This window comes from Hemicordylus capensis, chromosome 7, assembly GCF_027244095.1.
Source record: "Hemicordylus capensis ecotype Gifberg chromosome 7, rHemCap1.1.pri, whole genome shotgun sequence".
Lineage (NCBI taxonomy): Eukaryota > Metazoa > Chordata > Lepidosauria > Squamata > Cordylidae > Hemicordylus > Hemicordylus capensis.
In genome coordinates, this window is record NC_069663.1 from 22,453,194 (window position 1) to 22,470,434 (window position 17,241).

Sequence of the window (17,241 nt, forward strand, 5' to 3'; positions counted from 1 at the left end):
GCCAGTAGCCTAAAACAAAGCATTGAACAACCCTTTACTCCCAGTATGAAAACGTTGCACTATTCCGACAGACTTTGCAATGCTTTAACCATTGCAAATCTTGTAGTCCGGAAAATGCCCTTGGGATTGCAAAATTCACTGAAGAAGGGCCACATATTCTGGAGCTACGTATCGGACCAAGGACTAAAGATTGCTGGTACTGCGTGTCTCACAATCTCAGAAAAAACAATTAAGAAAAATAATAAAATTGGAGATAAAACTGCAGGTGTGTCTCTCTTTGTGTGTAATCTGTTCAAGCAACCGCAGATTAAAAATCTCAGGCTGAAATCATGAGACACTTGTCTTGCAGGAAATGTCACACAGCCAGGTGGTGAGGGAGGGCCAATCCCGATGGTTCTCAAGAGCAGTTCTACCTGGGTAGGGCTGTGCTAGCCCAGGTAGAGGTGGTCGTGAGAATGGCCTTGATGTCATTTGTCATGAAGAAGAGGGAATTCCTGCAGGTGTGGTTTGTGATTCAGGATGGAGAAAGCCCAAAGCTGAACTGTTTAAGAATGCTGGTGATCTAGGAGCACCATTTTCATTTGTATCGTACAGTTGCACATTTTGAACAGACACTGTGATGCCCAGCAACAACACCCTCCCCTCCCTTGTCTAGCAAAGCTCAAGGTTGGGTTTTTCTTACAGATGGAGCAGGTTTTCCAATACTCTTTCATTTGAGAATGTTTCTATGTGTATGTAAACCATCTTGCCTACGAAAAACACAGCTAATAAATTATAGTTATATAATTTAGATAATTATAGGAGGCTGCCTGATACCGAATCAGACCCTTGGTCCGTATTGTCTGCACTGTACAGAGATTCTCAACGTTGGGCCCCCAGATGTTCTTGTACTTCAACTCCCATAAACCCCAACAAAGGCCACTGGGGCTGGGGATTATGGGAGTTGAAGTCCAACAACATCTGGGGACCCAACATTGAGAATCCCTGGTCTACACTGACTGGCAGCAGCTCTCCAAGGTTTCGGGCAGGCATTTCTCTCAGTCTTATCTGGAGATGCTGCTAGGGACTGAACTTGGGACCTCCCGCATGCATGTGTAGATGCTCTTCCACTGAGCTATGGCTCATCCCCTAAACGGAATATTTTACAGTGCTCCCATGTAGTCTTTCATTCAAATGTAAATTAGGGCAGACCTGCTTAGCAGGGACAATAATGTGTGCTACCACAAGACCTGCTCTCCTCCTCTCCAATAACAATGGCTGCCATCTCCATGATGGTTCGCCCCAGGGCTTCTGCATGTTCAAAGGCAGCCCTGTTGTCATGAATAGGGAAACTCAACGTCCACCATCACCATCCAGATATGTTTTAGTAGCAGTAGTAGTATTGGCTGACATGATACACAGCCTAAGGTCTCTGTAATGGTCTGATCTTCAGGCGAGATCTGACTCGTGCAAGTTTTGCAAAGAGCACCTCTCATCACACTCCTTGAAGAACTCGCAGGAACCATCAGGAGAGGAGAGGAGAGGAGGCTGCTGGCAACCTTCTCCCATGACTGCACCACTTCCGAAGTTTGCAAAGGACAGTTTTGAAAGGGGGCTTGTCCCCACCAGGTTTCTCGGGTAAAGCTGCATCTGGTCACTTTGTTCTCATTGCACATTTTGAACAGGCATCATGATGCCCAGCAACAGTACCCACCCCTCCCTTGTCTAGCAAATCAAACTCAAGGTTGGGTTTTTTTGGTGACAAATAAATTATTCACTGCCAGGAAAGGCCCAGGCTGCTCAGGAACATTCTGGGACTAGGCATGTGCAAAATGGTTCACGGTCAGAATGGTCTCAGAGTGGAATGGGGTTTTCTTTTAACGAAAGGCGGTATAAAAATGTAAAATAAAATAAAATAAAATAAATGGGTGGTTCTGGGTTTCCAAGCTCAGAATGAAATGACTGCATACTAAGTCAGAACACCCAAACGTTCTGAGTGCCATTTTGGACTCCAAAACAATGCTCTTCAGGCCTCTGCGCACACGTGGCAGCTATTTGTGTGGTCAGCACTACCATTTAAATGGCTGTCGTGTGTGCGCAGATGTTAGAGGAATACCATGTTGGAGTCCAAAATGGCGTTCAGAACGTTTGGGGTGTTCTTAGTTTGTTCTGTCAGAACAATTGGCTCAGTGAAATGCAAATGCTGTACTGTGCACATCTCTATCAGGGACATTCCTGGCCATGAAGAGGTTAATAAAATTATCATAATTGAAAGATTTCAATTCTAAAATGTTGTCCTCAAGTGCCACCTCCAACACATCCTGCTCTTTGGGGGATCCAGTTTGATTTTTAAAAGGGTCGTTCCAGCCCATTCAATTCTGTTCCAGCTTTCCCAGGTTCCCCATTAGTCAATGAAAGTGATGCTTCCTGTCATTTCTGAGAAAAAGAAACTTAAACATACCCTTAAGTTTCTCTTTTGACATCACAGGCCTGCCCAACTTCATAAATATTTGTGTGAGAGTGAGTGGAACAGTTCTGGAAGAACATCTCATCTGTCTCACTGTGGAGCACCTAGCGAAAGTCTTTAGGCATCTGTGGTAAGTTACAACTTGGTCATCCATTTTGCTAAACACATGGATTTCAGGTCATAGTGTGGCTCAGGGGTGGAACCACCATTGGGCAAATGGGTTCAAAGAACCCGGGCTGCCACCAATCAGGATGTCAGATGCGTGGGTGCTGGTTTAGCTCCTGAGTGGGGGCCATGTGGCCCCCATTTGGGAGTTAAATGGCCGCTGCAGTTGCAACACGGCCAGGAGTGGCTCTTCCCTGCCAGCCGCCTCCATTCACTGCCATTTTCTTTGCCCGCCAGCTGGCCAGTTGCCACCACCATTTTCTCCCCCATCCCCATCACTATCCGGCAGCTGCTTGTGAACTCTCGCAAGAGCTGCCACGCATGGGATTCGCGACGGGTATGCCTTAGAGAAATATATAGATAGATACTGTATTGTATTCATATTTAAATTGGTGTTTTATTATTCATATTATTTTAAGATTTGTAAAATTGTGATAATATACCAAACACATTTTGACAAATGATCTTGGGTGGCTTAAGTATCACAGATGATTAAGCTACTTCTTCTGGGTAAATGAGAATCAAACGTAAATTCTTGTTGGGTAAATGAGAATCAAACTTGTTTTGATGAATCCTTCATCCCAGTGGATTTTTTAAAAGGAAACAAACAAACAAATATGAAGTCAAATGATTTCCCTGTCTGTTAGCCTGGCTATATACAGCTATATGCTAGCACTCAAGCTGGTCTTGTGGTAGCAAGCATGAATGGCCCCCTTTGCTAAGCAGGATCTGCCCTGGTTGCATTTGGAGGGGAGACAATGTGTGCGAGCACTGTAAGAGATTCCCCTTAGGGGGTGGGGCCGCTCTGGGAAGAGCATCTGCATGCCTGCATTTAGAAGATTACAAGTTCCCTCCCTGGCAGCATCTCCAAGACAGGGCTGAGAGAGATTCCTGCCTGCAACCTTGGAGAAGCCGCTGCCAGTCTGGGTAGACAATACTGAGCTAGATGGACCTATGGTCTGACTCGGTATATGGCAGCTGCCTATGTTCCTATGTATCAGTTAGTCTTTAACTTTTCTCACACTCTTCCACAGGAACACTGAAGGAGCTTGACTAGCAGGCTGACCTATACATATTCTCTCCCTCACCCCCTCTGGTTGTTCCAAATAATTTTTGTATATGTTTGACAGATTTTGATTTGTTCTAATATTTTATTTATTTTTATCTTTTAAATTGACTTATTTGGCACATTTCTGTACTCCCGTATATGCAAATCTCTGGGCAGTTCACAATCTAAAACACAATGAAAACATTAACATAATTAAAACAATTTAAAAAATAGATTTTAAAAAATCTAAAACTCAAAACTTTAAGTTATAAATTGAAAACCTGATTAAACAGGCATGTTTTCAGATTTTTCTTTAAAACATCCATGTAAGAGGAGGCTCTAATTTTGTTATGAATTGAATTCCAAAGCCTTGGGGCCACCCTAGAAAAGACCTGAATTTGAGTTGCCACCACCAACTCATTGGCTTTGTTCATGCTGGTTAATAAACATAATATTCCCACTCCTCACTCAGGTCAACTGAACCACCAAGAAGAACTATCATGGGTGGAATCATTTCAAGAGCAGTCGTAGGCAACCAACTTGAAGAGCTACAGGCTGATTTGGAACAGCGAAGTCTCCAAGATGTGATAACCCAAGTTCAACAAGAGTTGGATCTATTGGACAATACCACACTTGACATTGCCATCACAGGAGAATCAGGTGCTGGTAAATCATCCCTGGTTAATGCCATAAGGGATATGTCAGATGATGAAGAGGGTGCAGCTAAAACTGGAGTGACACAAACAACCATGGATCCACACAGATATCTCCATCCCAAATTTCCCAGAATAAGAATATGGGACCTACCAGGAATTGGGACAAATGAATTTGAACCAGAAGACTATCTAGAGAAAGTAAACTTCAACCAGTTTGATTTCTTCATCATTGTTGCAGAACGCTTCACTGTCAATCACACCAAGCTCTCGGTTGAAATTCAGAAAATAAATAAGAAGTTTTACTATGTGCATACCAAGGTGGATCTCAGTATGGATGCTGAAAGAAGGAAGTTAAATTTCAGTGAGAACAAAACACTTGAGCAGATAAGGAATTATTGCTGTGAGAATTTGAAAGTGATAGGACAGTCTTCTCCAAGGGTTTTTCTGATATCTAGATGGGAGTTGGACAAATATGATTTCCCTCTCCTTCAAGACTCCTTGGAGAAGGAACTGGATGATCTCAAGAGACATGCATTAGTTTTGGCTGTGCCAACTTTCTCAAGAGAAATATTGAAAAAGAAAAAGGCTGTTCTGGATAGTCTTATATGGAAACTGTCCCTTACATCAGGTGGTGTTGGGGCTACACCTATCCCAGGGGCATCTCTGGTTTGTAATGCTGCCATGTTGGTAGTGTACATGAAACAATTCTGCATGGCTTTTGGATTAGATGAAGACTCCCTTTCTAGACTTGCGAGGCGGGTTGAGAAACCCGTTGAGGTACTGAAGTCTGCAGTCAAAAAGTCACCAATGGCCAATGAGATCACCTCAAAATATGTAATCAAGCGCTTGTCTGGATCGCCGGTGTGTGCAACACTGACAGTGCTAGAACTAGCTCTGGATGTCATACCTGTGGTGAGTTCTCTAGCTGGAGGAGGACTTTCCTTCACAGCCACATTCTTACTCCTGAAGAACTTTCTGAATGACATTGAAGAAGATGCTGAGAATATTTTGGCAAAAGCTGCTGAACATTAAGATCTGGAAGGAAAGTGAGCCCAATCATGCAGTGAATGATCCATGCACATGATAAAAACCAAAACTCAAACATGGGAAAGAAAAGGAACCAAAGTTTATCGAGGGATCTTTAGTCAAAGGATCCATAATCACAGGCAAGCTTCTCTGGACAATCTCTCTCTCTCTCTCTCTCTCTGGTTATCTGGTAGGTTATTTAGGTTTTTATAAGTTTCCGTTTTAATATGAACCGAATAATGATTGTGTTTTTTAATCTGACACCTTTTTTTGGTTTCTTTGTTTAATTTAGTTAATTTTATTACTTTTATTGTATCTTGTGTCTATCTTATTGTTGTGAGCTGCCTCGAGCAGTAGTGCACTGGAGGGGCGGGGTATAAATATTGTAAATAAATAGCTAATAAATACAATATGCATCCATAGGAATGTTTTGTGAGTCATAGTGGCAAAGGCCCAGCAGGCCTGGCCAGCACTTGATGTGAAACACGTTCGTGTCCTAGAACACTACTCCCCGTTCCCATAATCCTTTGCAAAGCTTGGGGGTTATATGGAAGATGTGCAGAGGTTCCTTGGCAATCTGCCAAGGACTCCTTCACAATAAAATGTGGAATAAAATGTTGATTTCCCTGTGCATCTGAAACCAGTCCTTCTGTTATGAGCTCTTCAATCCATGTTGGTGCTGGTGGCAGGGCATGTAGTGTGTAGACAAGGGTTACTATTATTTTGCCATATTAATTATAAACCAAGGATCTAACTAACTAAAGTTCAAACAAACAGGGTCCCAGAGAATGTTCAGTTATTGTTGGAGTCCTGAGATGAAAATTTTCAGTAAATGCATGTCATGATCAGAGGTGCACCTAGGTAATTTTGGAGCCTGGACCTTTGGAGGCCCCCGTTCACCTGCAAATTAAACATCGTCGTGCCCACCCGGGCAACCACACCACCAGTAGTGGTTAGACTGTTGGACTAGGACCAGGGAGACCAGAGGTAGGTTAGGCTGAGAGAGAAGTGACTGACCCAGAGTCACCCAGTGAGTTTTCTTTTGTGGCAGAATGGGGATTTGAACTCCTTGGTCCTGGTCCAATACTCTAACCACTACACCACACTTGCTCTTTTTGTTGTTGTTGTATTTAACTTTTTCTCTTTTACTGATGGTTTATATTTTTTATGTTTCTATTCTGATTATTTGTTGTATCTATGCTCTGCTATGGAAAAGTCTAAATAAACCATTTTTTTTTCATAGCACCACCGACTCAGAGGGTCTTGATTCATTTTTGTAAATCCATTCATTATCGGGATTTCCCCCTCAGAGAACTGATCCTATTAGGGATCCATGAACCTAGAACCGGAGACTTGTAGTATGGTCCTCATGTGTGTGCAGGGTGGTGAGTTTTACGTGTGGGGAACACATTTAATTAGTGCTGTCTGTTGCTTCCCCTGAGCTGTAAACAGGAAGAGGAGACGGGGCGGTCCTTTCATGAGGCATGGTGAGGTGGTCACCTTAGGAGGCGCCAACGGAGCAGGAAGATACCCCACCACCACCACCCAGCCACTGGAGCAGCTCTTCAGGAGAGATCTGCCTCGTGCAGGTTTTGAAAAGAGCAAAACTTCTCTCACACTCCTTCTCACACTCCTTGAAGAACTCTCAGGAACCATGAGGAGAGGAGAGAAGAAGAGAGGAGGCTGCTGGAAACCTTCTCCCCCTCCCTGCACCACTTTCAAAGTTTGCAAGGGACAGTTCTGAAAGGGGCCTGGCCCCCACCAGGGTTCTGGGCAAGGCTGCATTTTGTGACAAAGAAATTATTCACTGCCAGGAATGGCCCACACTGCTCTGGAAAATTCTGGGACTAGGGATGTGCAGAACGATTCATGGTTGGATGGTCTCACCACGAAATGGGCTATTCCAAGTGTTCCAAGCTTAGAATAGAATGCCCTTCAAACGAAGGGCCTGTTTCGAGAACAGAAGGAAATGACCCCATACTGAGGCAGCATGATTGAAATGTTCTGGGTGCCATTTTGGACTCCAAAAGAGTGCTCTTCTGGCCTCTGCGCACACGTGGCAGCCATTTGTGTGGTCAGCACCACTATGCAGATGGTGGTCATGCATGCGCAGAGGCCAGCGGAGTGCCATTTTGGAGTCCAAAATGACACTTGGAACATTTTAGGTGTTCTGAGTTTGTTCTGTTGGAACAACTGACTCGATGGAACGCGAATGCCATTCAGTGCACATCCCTATCTGGGATATTCCTGGCCACGAAAAGGTTAATAAAATGTACATATTGGGAAGATTTCAGTTCTAAAACATTGTTCTCAAGTGCCTCCTCCTCAAGTGCTCTTTGGGGGATCCAGTTTCATTCTTAAAGGGGTCATTCCAGCCCACTCGATTCTGTTCCAGCTTTTACGCCTCTCCTATTGTTCAATGTTAAGTGAAACCTAGTGATATTTCTGAGAAACAGAAACTTAAAAATACCCTTAATTCCAGCTTTTACACCTTCCGCATTGTTTGATGCAAGTGAAATCTGGTGCCATTTCTGAGAAATAGAAACTTTAAAATAGAGTTAAGTTTCTGATTTGACATCAGAGGCGTGCCCAACTTCATAAAGATTGTTATGAGAGTGAGTTCAACAGTTCTGGAAGAACATCTTATCTGACACACTGCGGAGCACCAAGCTTAAATCTTCAGGCATCTGTGGTAAGCTACAACTTTGTCATCCATTTTGCTGCACGGATGGGTTTCAGGTCATATTGTGGTTGAAATCCTAGTGCATGGAGGCTGCAGGCAGATATCAGGGTGGCTTTTCTTAAGGGCTGGAAGCAGAGGCATAGCAAGGTTGGAGTGGAACATAGGAACATAGAAAGCTGCCATATACTGAGTCAGACCATTGATCTATCTAGCTCCAGGGGCGTAACTATAATAGGGCAAGGGGAGACAGTTGTCTGGGAGCCCACTGCCTTGGGGGCCCCCCAGAGGCAAGTCACATGACTGACTCCCCCAGCCCCACACCCACCCGGGCTTCATTCAGTTGTATTCATCCTCCAAAATTGATGTGAATGTTAAGACCTGGAGCTAGCAGAACAGCATGTCTTTCTCTAGGACCATTTAAATGACTTGCATCGTCCACAATTTACAAAGCCCTTTAAAAATAGGATGTGTGTGTGTGTGTGTGTAGACTTTTACTATGCTTTTTGTTACCACTATTCAGCCTCATTTAAGATTTCTTTACTTCATGAGCTGAGCTTGGGGGGGGGGCATTTTAAAATCTTGTCTCTGGGCCCACTCCAACCTTGCTACGCCCGTGTCTAGCTCAGTATTGTTTTCACAGACTGACAGCGGCTTCTCCAAGGTTGCAGGCAGGAATCTCTCTCAGCTCTGTCTTGGAGATGCTGCCAGGGAGCGAGCTTGGAATCTTCTGCACTTCCCAGAGCGGCTCCATCCCCTGAGGGGAATATCTTGCAGTGCTCACACTTCTAGTCTCCCATTCATCTGCAACCAGGGTGGACCCTGCTTAGCTACGGGGACAAGTCATGCTTGCTACCCCAAGACCAGCTCTCCTCAGAGAGGACCCTGGGACAAGAAGTGAAGATGGGCCCTCCAGGGTCTCCCCCTCCCCTATTTTCACTGCAGAAGAAGTATAAGGACATGACAAAAAAACCCCTTTCTCCTGTGGAGTTGCTAACATTCTTATGGTTATACTGGAAGGACAGATGGACTTCTGAACTTCAGTTCTGGATAACTGATACTTGTTCCCTGTTCACATTTTAATTTGTTTTTATGGAAGTGGCAAAGAAGGGGGATTTTTGGTGATCTGGTCTAATTTTAATGAACTGCTTGTGATTTAAAGAGAAATATCATTGGAAGCCACACACACCCAGTATTAAAATTCACATTACTTAAATCAGAAACACTACAGTGTGTGTGTATGTGCGCGTGTGCACGTGTGCATGTCCGTGGGGGTGGGGGTGGGGTTTCTTTCTCTTTTCCCCAGTTAAAACTGAGAACATAAAATAATAACTATCGTAAGAATAGTAACATCATTGAATGAAAAAGGAAAAAAAGAAAACAAACATTAAATATTTAATTGTTTGTTGTTGTTTTTTAAAATTATTATTTATTTGATATATCCTCTGACCCAAAGGCTCTAGTTACTTCTAGAGCCTTACAGTGCTCCCTGTGAGAGAGATTCCCTGATGTTGTTGACTACAACTCCATGATTCCCAGCCAAAGACCATTGCAGTTGGGGATGATGGGAGTTGTAGTCAACAACATCTGGGAAACCCTTTTACAGGGAATATACTTAGAAGTAACGAGAGCCTTTGGGTCAGAAGATATATCAAATAAATAGGTTCCCCCCCAAACACAAATAAATAAATAAATAAAGGGACCCCCCTCAATTTTCTATTTCTGTTCTTGGACCATTCCTCCACAGCTGAAGACAGCGCCATTAACAAGAGAGAAAACCTATCTTCATGCTATTGGAAGTATTGCCTGCTCTTTTCTGGAGATCTGCTAAAGCACACAAACAGGTCCAGCGTGTGTGTGTGTGTGTGCCCGTAGTCTTACTCATAGTTTGCTAGATAGACTCATCCTCCTTCTCGTAAAGTGATTCCCCTCTACTGTTTCCAAATCCCATTTGGCACCCAGGGGCGAGAGTACGTTAAAGACTGCTCACTAGTTTGTTTTACGTTGTTTTAACTGGGGGCTAGGATGCTGAAAGTCAGGCTAGAATCATCACATTTCAGAGTGGGAAGGGTACCTCAGAGGTCATCTATTCCAAACCCCTGATCAGTGCAGAAAGCTGCTACAGCATCTCTGAAAGATTGCTGTCCAGCCTCTTTTTGAAATCTCCAGCGAAGGAGAGCCCACCACTGCAGGGGGCAAACTGTCCCACTGCCGAACAGCTCTTAAAGTGGTAAAGTGTGCCGTTGATTTGGTGTCGACTCCTGGTGACCACAGAGCCCTGTGGTTGTGTTTGGTCAAATACAGGAGGGATTTACCATTGCCTCCTCCCGCACAGTATGAGATGATGCCTTTCCGCACCTTCCTCGCTGCTGTCTGATACAGGAGTTTCCCATATTCTGGGACGCACACCAGCGGGGGTTTGAACCATCAACCTCTTGCTCGCTAGGCAAGTCATTTCCCCACTGCACCATTAGGTGGCTTAGACTTAAGTAAGGTAAAGGTAAAGTGTGCCATCAAGTCGGTGTCAACTCCTGGCGCCCACAGAGCCCTGGGGTTTTTCTTTGGTAGAATACAGGAGGGGTTTACCATTGCCTTCTCCCACGCATTATGAGATGATGCCTTTCAGCATCTTCCTAGATCGCTGTTGCCCGATGTAGCACCAGTGGGGATTCGAACCGGCAACCTTCTGCTTGTCAGTCAAGCATTTCCCCGCTGCGCTACTTATGGTGACTAGATTTAAGTACTTCCTCCTAACTCCTAGAGCCTGAAATCTGCTTCCTTGTAACGGCAAGCCATTGCTTCAAGCCCTGCCCTCAGGAGCAAGACAGAACAAGCCCAGTCATTATGAGCCCCTGGTGGCGCAGTGGTAAAACTGCCGCCCTGTAACCAGAAGGTTACAAGTTCAATCCTGACCAGGGGCTCAAGGTTGACTCAGCCTTCCATCCTTCCGAGGTCGGTAAAATGAGTACCCAGAATGTTGGGGGCAATATGCTAAATCATTGTAAACCGCTTAGAGAGCTCTGGCTATAGAGCGGTATATAAATGTAAGTGCTATTGCTATTGCTATTTGTAACTCAAAAACCTAGGATAAAAATCAGGAGCGGAGAATTATCGAGGCATCTTGACTCTGAATGTTTTTGCAGCTCATTCAGACCCCAGGATCTGCTTCATTGGAGACCGTTTCTACTGGATCTTTCACTGCTGACTTCCCAACACCATGCAGGCTCTTCTGGGACTCCTCTTCTTTTCTGGGCTCCTTGCCACAGGTATGGAGGGGCTGCTAACCCCACCCCACCCCCACATTGGGGGGGAGGAGAAACTGTTCCATCGGGGTTCACGAGGCTGAATCAGAACCAAGTGGCCGGAATTTGATGTCATGTAACTGGTGGGGGAAATAAGCAGTCTTTGCAGTGCTCAAGAAATGTCATTTCTAAAACAACGCGAGAGTTGGCTTGCCTAAAACTGTATGGAGTTCCAGTCTCAGAGTATGGGTGGGTTCACACATAGTGCCGGACATGAGGTTTGGTGGTGCTACCAGAGCCCTGAAGGTGAGCGCAACGCTACTTCCTGTGTTGGAAAGGGTATGCTGGCATTGGGCGTGTCATGAAAACCCACCAACATCGGCATGTTTGGGCTTGCTTGTGCTATCAGATCCCGCCATCTGTAACTAAGATTTGAAGTGAGGGACAGAAGCCAGGTCCCATACCACAAGTAGGAGAAAATTGGCCAAGATTGGTGGGTTTGCACGACACATATCCTGCCTGAGGCTGGATGTAGGGGCTCGTGGGCATTCCCAGGGCTCTGGCATGGGGCTCAGCTCTACATGTCAACCTGCCGCACACTTCAGCACCAGGTATGTTCCCAGCCAACTCACCCCAGGATGCATTGCCGATGGGCGAACCTGATCTCACTCACTTCCTGGCCAACAGAACTACAAAATCCACCCATGCACCTGGATGGTACCTGTCTCAACAACCCTATGAGGCAAGAGAGGCCTTCTTGCTCCACTCACGTTTTCCTGGAAGATCATTGAAAACCATTTCCAGGAATGGGCCCTCCTGAGTTGCAACTCCAATGAATTTTAGAGGGTGCCAGGTTACCCACTCATGTGGGGTTCAGCCTCCTTTCCCTGGCAGACAGCCTAGTAATTTCCCCATCCCATCTCCTTTGTGATCCTTCCTCCTCCAGGTGCCTCTTTGGAGTGTGAAACGTGCATAGGCGTTGGAGAGCGGCCCTGTACTGGAAGCAAGCTAACTTGTCGCCAAGGTCTAGATATCTGTGCCACCATTTGGACTGAAACCACAGCATGTGAGTGAAATAGATTCTAAGTAGGGTGGGCACTGAGATAGCAAAAAAGTGAGATTTCAAGTGACTTTCTGGTGTCCCTCCCAGGTGAAACACCCAAGACTTTTAGGGGAAGGGAAAAGAGTTACTAGAGCTATCATACAGGCAGGTGGGAGGGGAGCAGGTCGGTGGGGGGAAGGCTTCGCGAAGCTTGCCTCCCCCCTAGATGATCCATCTACCATTTCCAGGAGCAAGAACCATGCTCCCAGATGATCCTCTGCTGTGTTAGGCAACACAGAGCTCCAGAGTCCAGGACAATACATCCCGGCCTCCGGGTACCTCAAAATGCACCACATACCAAGTATGGTGCACTGGGGGTTTCCCCCGGAAGACAGCTGCTCCAGGCGCCCGTCTCTGTTTCTTCATGGGTTAAACGAAGCCTGAGGAGGCACACAATCCCACAGCGCTGGCACCGTTAACCCAGGCAAAAAGCTGGGCTTGTAGCCGGGCTAGGCGGCACTGCTCCGCCAAAGATCCGGCCCAGTCGTGGCGGTTCTCAACCAGGGTTAGGCTGCAGTTCTTACCCAGGCCAGGGTTAGGCCTGAGAACAGCCTTACTGTATGCCAAGTTGCATTACTTCATGGGTTGTGCACATACCTAAAACGTCCGGCCATTCAATAGGCTTAAGGTTTGCATAAGGACTATGAAGCTGCCGTATACTGAGTCAAACTGTTCATCCATCAGTCTAGTGATAGAACCATCGAATTGAGGATATTTAACATATAAATGTAAGTTCTAAAAAAATCAGCATAGGATAGAAACCAACCCATTAGTTTGTGGGCTCCCGTGAGTACCAAGCTTGCTTGAGCTGTGCTGAAGCAGGAGCATGATATATGGCTGAGACTCTGCTTCTAAGTTGGGGGTCAGAGCCAGTTCTCAGAGAGTGGCTTCCTCCCTCCGTTTTGTTTCAGAAATCTAATATGCAGGAAGTAGCTCGCACACCCATAAATGCACTTTGCCCCTCCTCAATTTTTTTTTCTGATGCTGCCAGTGTAGATGAAAGACCTGAACCAAGCATATTTGCAGGAATGAGATTTTTCTGCAGAATATTATTCCTGGAATTCAAGACAGGACTGGAATTCCTTACAGTCTGTTGGATAGAGTTCTGACAACCCACATTTCCCAGGGGTCCCACCATCCTGAAACACTGCTGCACCTTCTGCCAGGATCTATGGGATGTTTAGTTCCTTTGGAACCCAGTGTCTCGACTACAGTCCCTGCTGACTTTGGATGCCAGTTGTCCCTAACAAGGGTCTTGAGCAAGCCCACCATTGGCCCGTTAGTGCCAATGGGAGCTTTTCTGCCTGATCAAATAGCAGCTGGGGAACCTTGATCTAGTTAGGACTGCAGCGAAGGCGAATGGTTAAAGCCCCCTCGTCTTGTCATGGTCCTGATGTGGATTCTACCATGTTTCCAGTTAGCAATGAAAAATACAGTGCACAGCCTCACAGTGTTTAATGATGCAACATGATATTTGGCCCCTAGAGCAATATTTGGGTGTAAGCATTCCTTCTGAGTCCAGCTGTAGAACTACGGTATGGGCTATAAAGGGGGGAACCTATCTGGGTAGTATGGAATGGTGATTTGGCTGACCCCAAACCTTTGCTTTTCATCTCCAGTTGGGCAAACTGTCGTATCCACTGCAAAGAGTTGCTCTTCAAAGCATATCTGTAGTGGTAAAGGCCAAAATGAAGTTCAAGGGCCCACTCAAATTACCAAGGTAGAATGTAGCAAGGCCTCTGCTTCACCTGCCTCCCTTCTTCTTGCCCTTGTGGGGGTCCTGCTGATGAAAGGCTTCCTGTAGTGCTCCTCTCCCACTGACTCAGCATGGAAGAAGGTCTCATCCTCCATCCCTCACACCATTCACTGGAGTCCACGACGTGACAGAGGGACCTGCCTCCTCCTTTGTTTTATGGAGTGACCTTGAATAAAGCTGTCCTGGAAATGAGTTGCTCTGCCTGGATCCTTTTGCTTTCTCGGGGGTGGTGGGAGTGGTAGGCAGGCAGGTACTTGTTTTTTTCCACCAGTTGAATGTAGAGGTGCACCTAGGTAATTTTGGAGCGGGGACCTAAAAGCCTTTGGAGGCCCCCCTCCCCTGCAAATTCAGCATCACCGTGCTCCGTCAAGTGACCACACCACCTGGGACAGACTAAAGAGGATTTGGGGGCCCCCCCGGGGCTGTGGAGGCCCTGGACTTTGGCCCTGAAGTCCAGGGGTAAGAGCGCCTCCGGTTGAACGGGCTAGATTTCTAGAAGTGAAATAGAAGTTTGCAAATTGGCATCAACTCAGCATTTTAAAACATTGCGAGGATGCTGTAAGCCTTCTGGGAGGAAACGGGGATGAAAATAATGATCCCATACGAACACAGGAAGCTACCTTATTCCAAGTCTGACCATTAGTCCATTAGGCACAGTATTCTCAACACTGATGGCAGCAGCTCTCCACGGTTTCAGGCAGGAGACTTTCCCGGCCCTACCTGGTAGAGACAGGGTGTCAGCCCATCTCCACCATGGTTTGGCATCAGCTGAATGTAGCCTGAAACTACAGTTGGATGAACTGCATCCTCCTCTTCCCTTACTCAATCTTCTGATGCTACAGAAAGGAGCAGAGTTGACCGATCTAGAGCCCAGGTACTTTCCAAGCAAAATTAAAGTTTATGACATGGGTCCTGGAAACTGCTGTCCCCCCAGAACTGGAGGAAACTTCCTCCTCCATGACTAAGATAAAATAACAGAAATATTTTCAAAACATTCTGAAATATTTATAGAATATTTTATAAAACATGCCCAATCGTGCACATGCCTAGCATGTTTTTGTTTGAACTAATGTTTTAATGCTGTTTTTATCTGTTGTGAACCGCCCAGAGACGTGAGTTTTGGGCGGTATAGAAATATGTAAAAATAAAATAATTTTTTAAAAAAATACATTTGCACAAGACATAGGCTATACCATGCCTGAAAAATCTCCCTTGGAATAAGTTGTGTAATACCGTAGGCACCACTGAAAACATTCAGTTTATAGCTGAGAAAAACTTTGTTTCAAAAGCAGAGGCATGTAGAAGAAAATTCTTTCTTCAATAATGACCAGAGGCAAGGATGGCTTCATATGGGACAAGAAGTTCGCCAAAAGAATCCCAGACCCAGAATATGAAAGGCAAGGTGGTGCAGTGGTTAGAGTAGGATCCTGAGACCAAGGCTCAAATTGGCTATGATTCTTGCTGGGTCAGCTAGAGCCAGTCAGTGTTTTTTAGCCTAGCCTACCTCACAGGGAGGGTTTTTTATTGGGGGCAAGAGATCCATGTGCACTGCCCAGAGATCCTTGGAGGAAGTGCAGGATAAAAATGCAATACAAAAATAAATACATCAAATCATATGTAAATATGTATGTAGCACATTCGTGCATAAATAATATTACAGGTTACAAGAACTAACATTTTGAACTTTGCTTGGAAACAAACCATTAACCAGTGTGTAGAAACACAGGAATCCGGGACCAAGTCAGACCATTGGTTCATCTATCTCAGTACTGTCTACACTGCCTGGCAGCTGCTCTCCAAGGTTATCAGCAGGAATCTTTCCAGCCCCACCTGGAAATGCCAGAAAGTGGACCAGAAACTCCATGTCATGCCCCTAGCCCTGGATCCTGTCCCCCACCCCACAAAGAATAGGGTGGAGAGCATGAGATAGGAGCCAGGCTGGGAGGCACACCACTGGTGACCCCTGCCACTAGGAATCCCCACACTGCTGGAGCAACTTCCCCTTTCCCCTGGTTGTGATGCCAGATCAGCTCTGGCCATGGTCCTGACCAGTTCGCTGGAGGAGCTCTGACCGTGGTCCTGACCAGTTGCCCTGGAAACTGTCCACAGCCTGGGACAACTCCAGCCCTGGTTATAAGACAGTGGCAGGTGCTGCCACTCTAAAACAGTGGATGCTGTCTAAAGGTAATAATGAACAGGCAGGCACTAATGTTGACCTCTGTGCTGTGAAATGCTTCTTCACCTACTGTTCCCTACATACCAGGCAAGCTGTTCTTGAAGGAACAAGTGCAGACTAGGTGGGTTCTTTTCTGGAAAGTGGGAAATTCTGCTCACAGTGTCTGGTCTTATCCCCTTTCCACCTTCACCTCTTTGATCAAAGGTGAGAGTAGGGCAAGTCGTGTATCTAGGGGGAAGTGGGCTGGTGTTCACCGCTCTCCCCAGAGAACCCTCACATGTGCCAGCCACGCCCCCTGCATATGACATCACCTGTGTGGGGTGTGGCCAGTAGAATACAGGAGGGGTTTCCCATTGCTGCCTCCCGCGCAGTATGAGATGATGCCTTTCAGCATCTTCCTATATCGCTGCTGCCCGATATAGTACCAGCGGGGATTTGAACTGGCAACCTTCTGCTTGTTAGTCAAGCATTTCCCTGCTGTCTGTGCCAAAAGTGGACTACTCACATTTTAATGCTTGTGTGGACTCATAACAATCCCTCTAGCCTAGGTTCCTCAAGTTGGGGTAACCCAGTTTGTCTACTGTGTGCTTAACCAAGCCCTCTTCCCTTGCTCTTCTGGTTGGGTAAATCAATTTAACCTTTCTACCCCAGCTATCAGGGTATAGCAGCTATGGAAACAATAGAGAGGTGGGGATCTAGGGACTTCAGTCATGGAGGTGCCACTTTGCCAAGCATACTCTGTGATCCAGCTTATGCAGGAACTTCAACAGGGCTGAGCCCGCCTCCAGCTCTTTCATGGACACTCAGAGGACAACTGCTGATGTAATGGGGCCTTTCCTTTCTGCTGGCAGCACAAAGCATGCTGGGAAAGCAGAAAGACCATCAGAGTAAATGTAAAGTGCCCCGAGCCATTTTTGGAAGCGTGGTATATAAATCAAATAAAT

General features: G+C 45.9%; 1 long non-coding RNA gene across 1 annotated transcript; it reads left to right on the top strand.

The window, feature by feature from the left end:
* The first annotated feature begins 7,837 nt into the window (after positions 1-7,837).
* On the top strand, positions 7,838-14,313 carry LOC128333132 (uncharacterized). The gene is made up of 5 exons (XR_008310857.1): positions 7,838-8,033; positions 9,769-9,865; positions 11,165-11,287; positions 12,210-12,329; positions 13,985-14,313. It is a non-coding gene; the product is annotated as an uncharacterized LOC128333132 (long non-coding RNA).
* Positions 14,314-17,241: the final 2,928 nt, after the last annotated feature.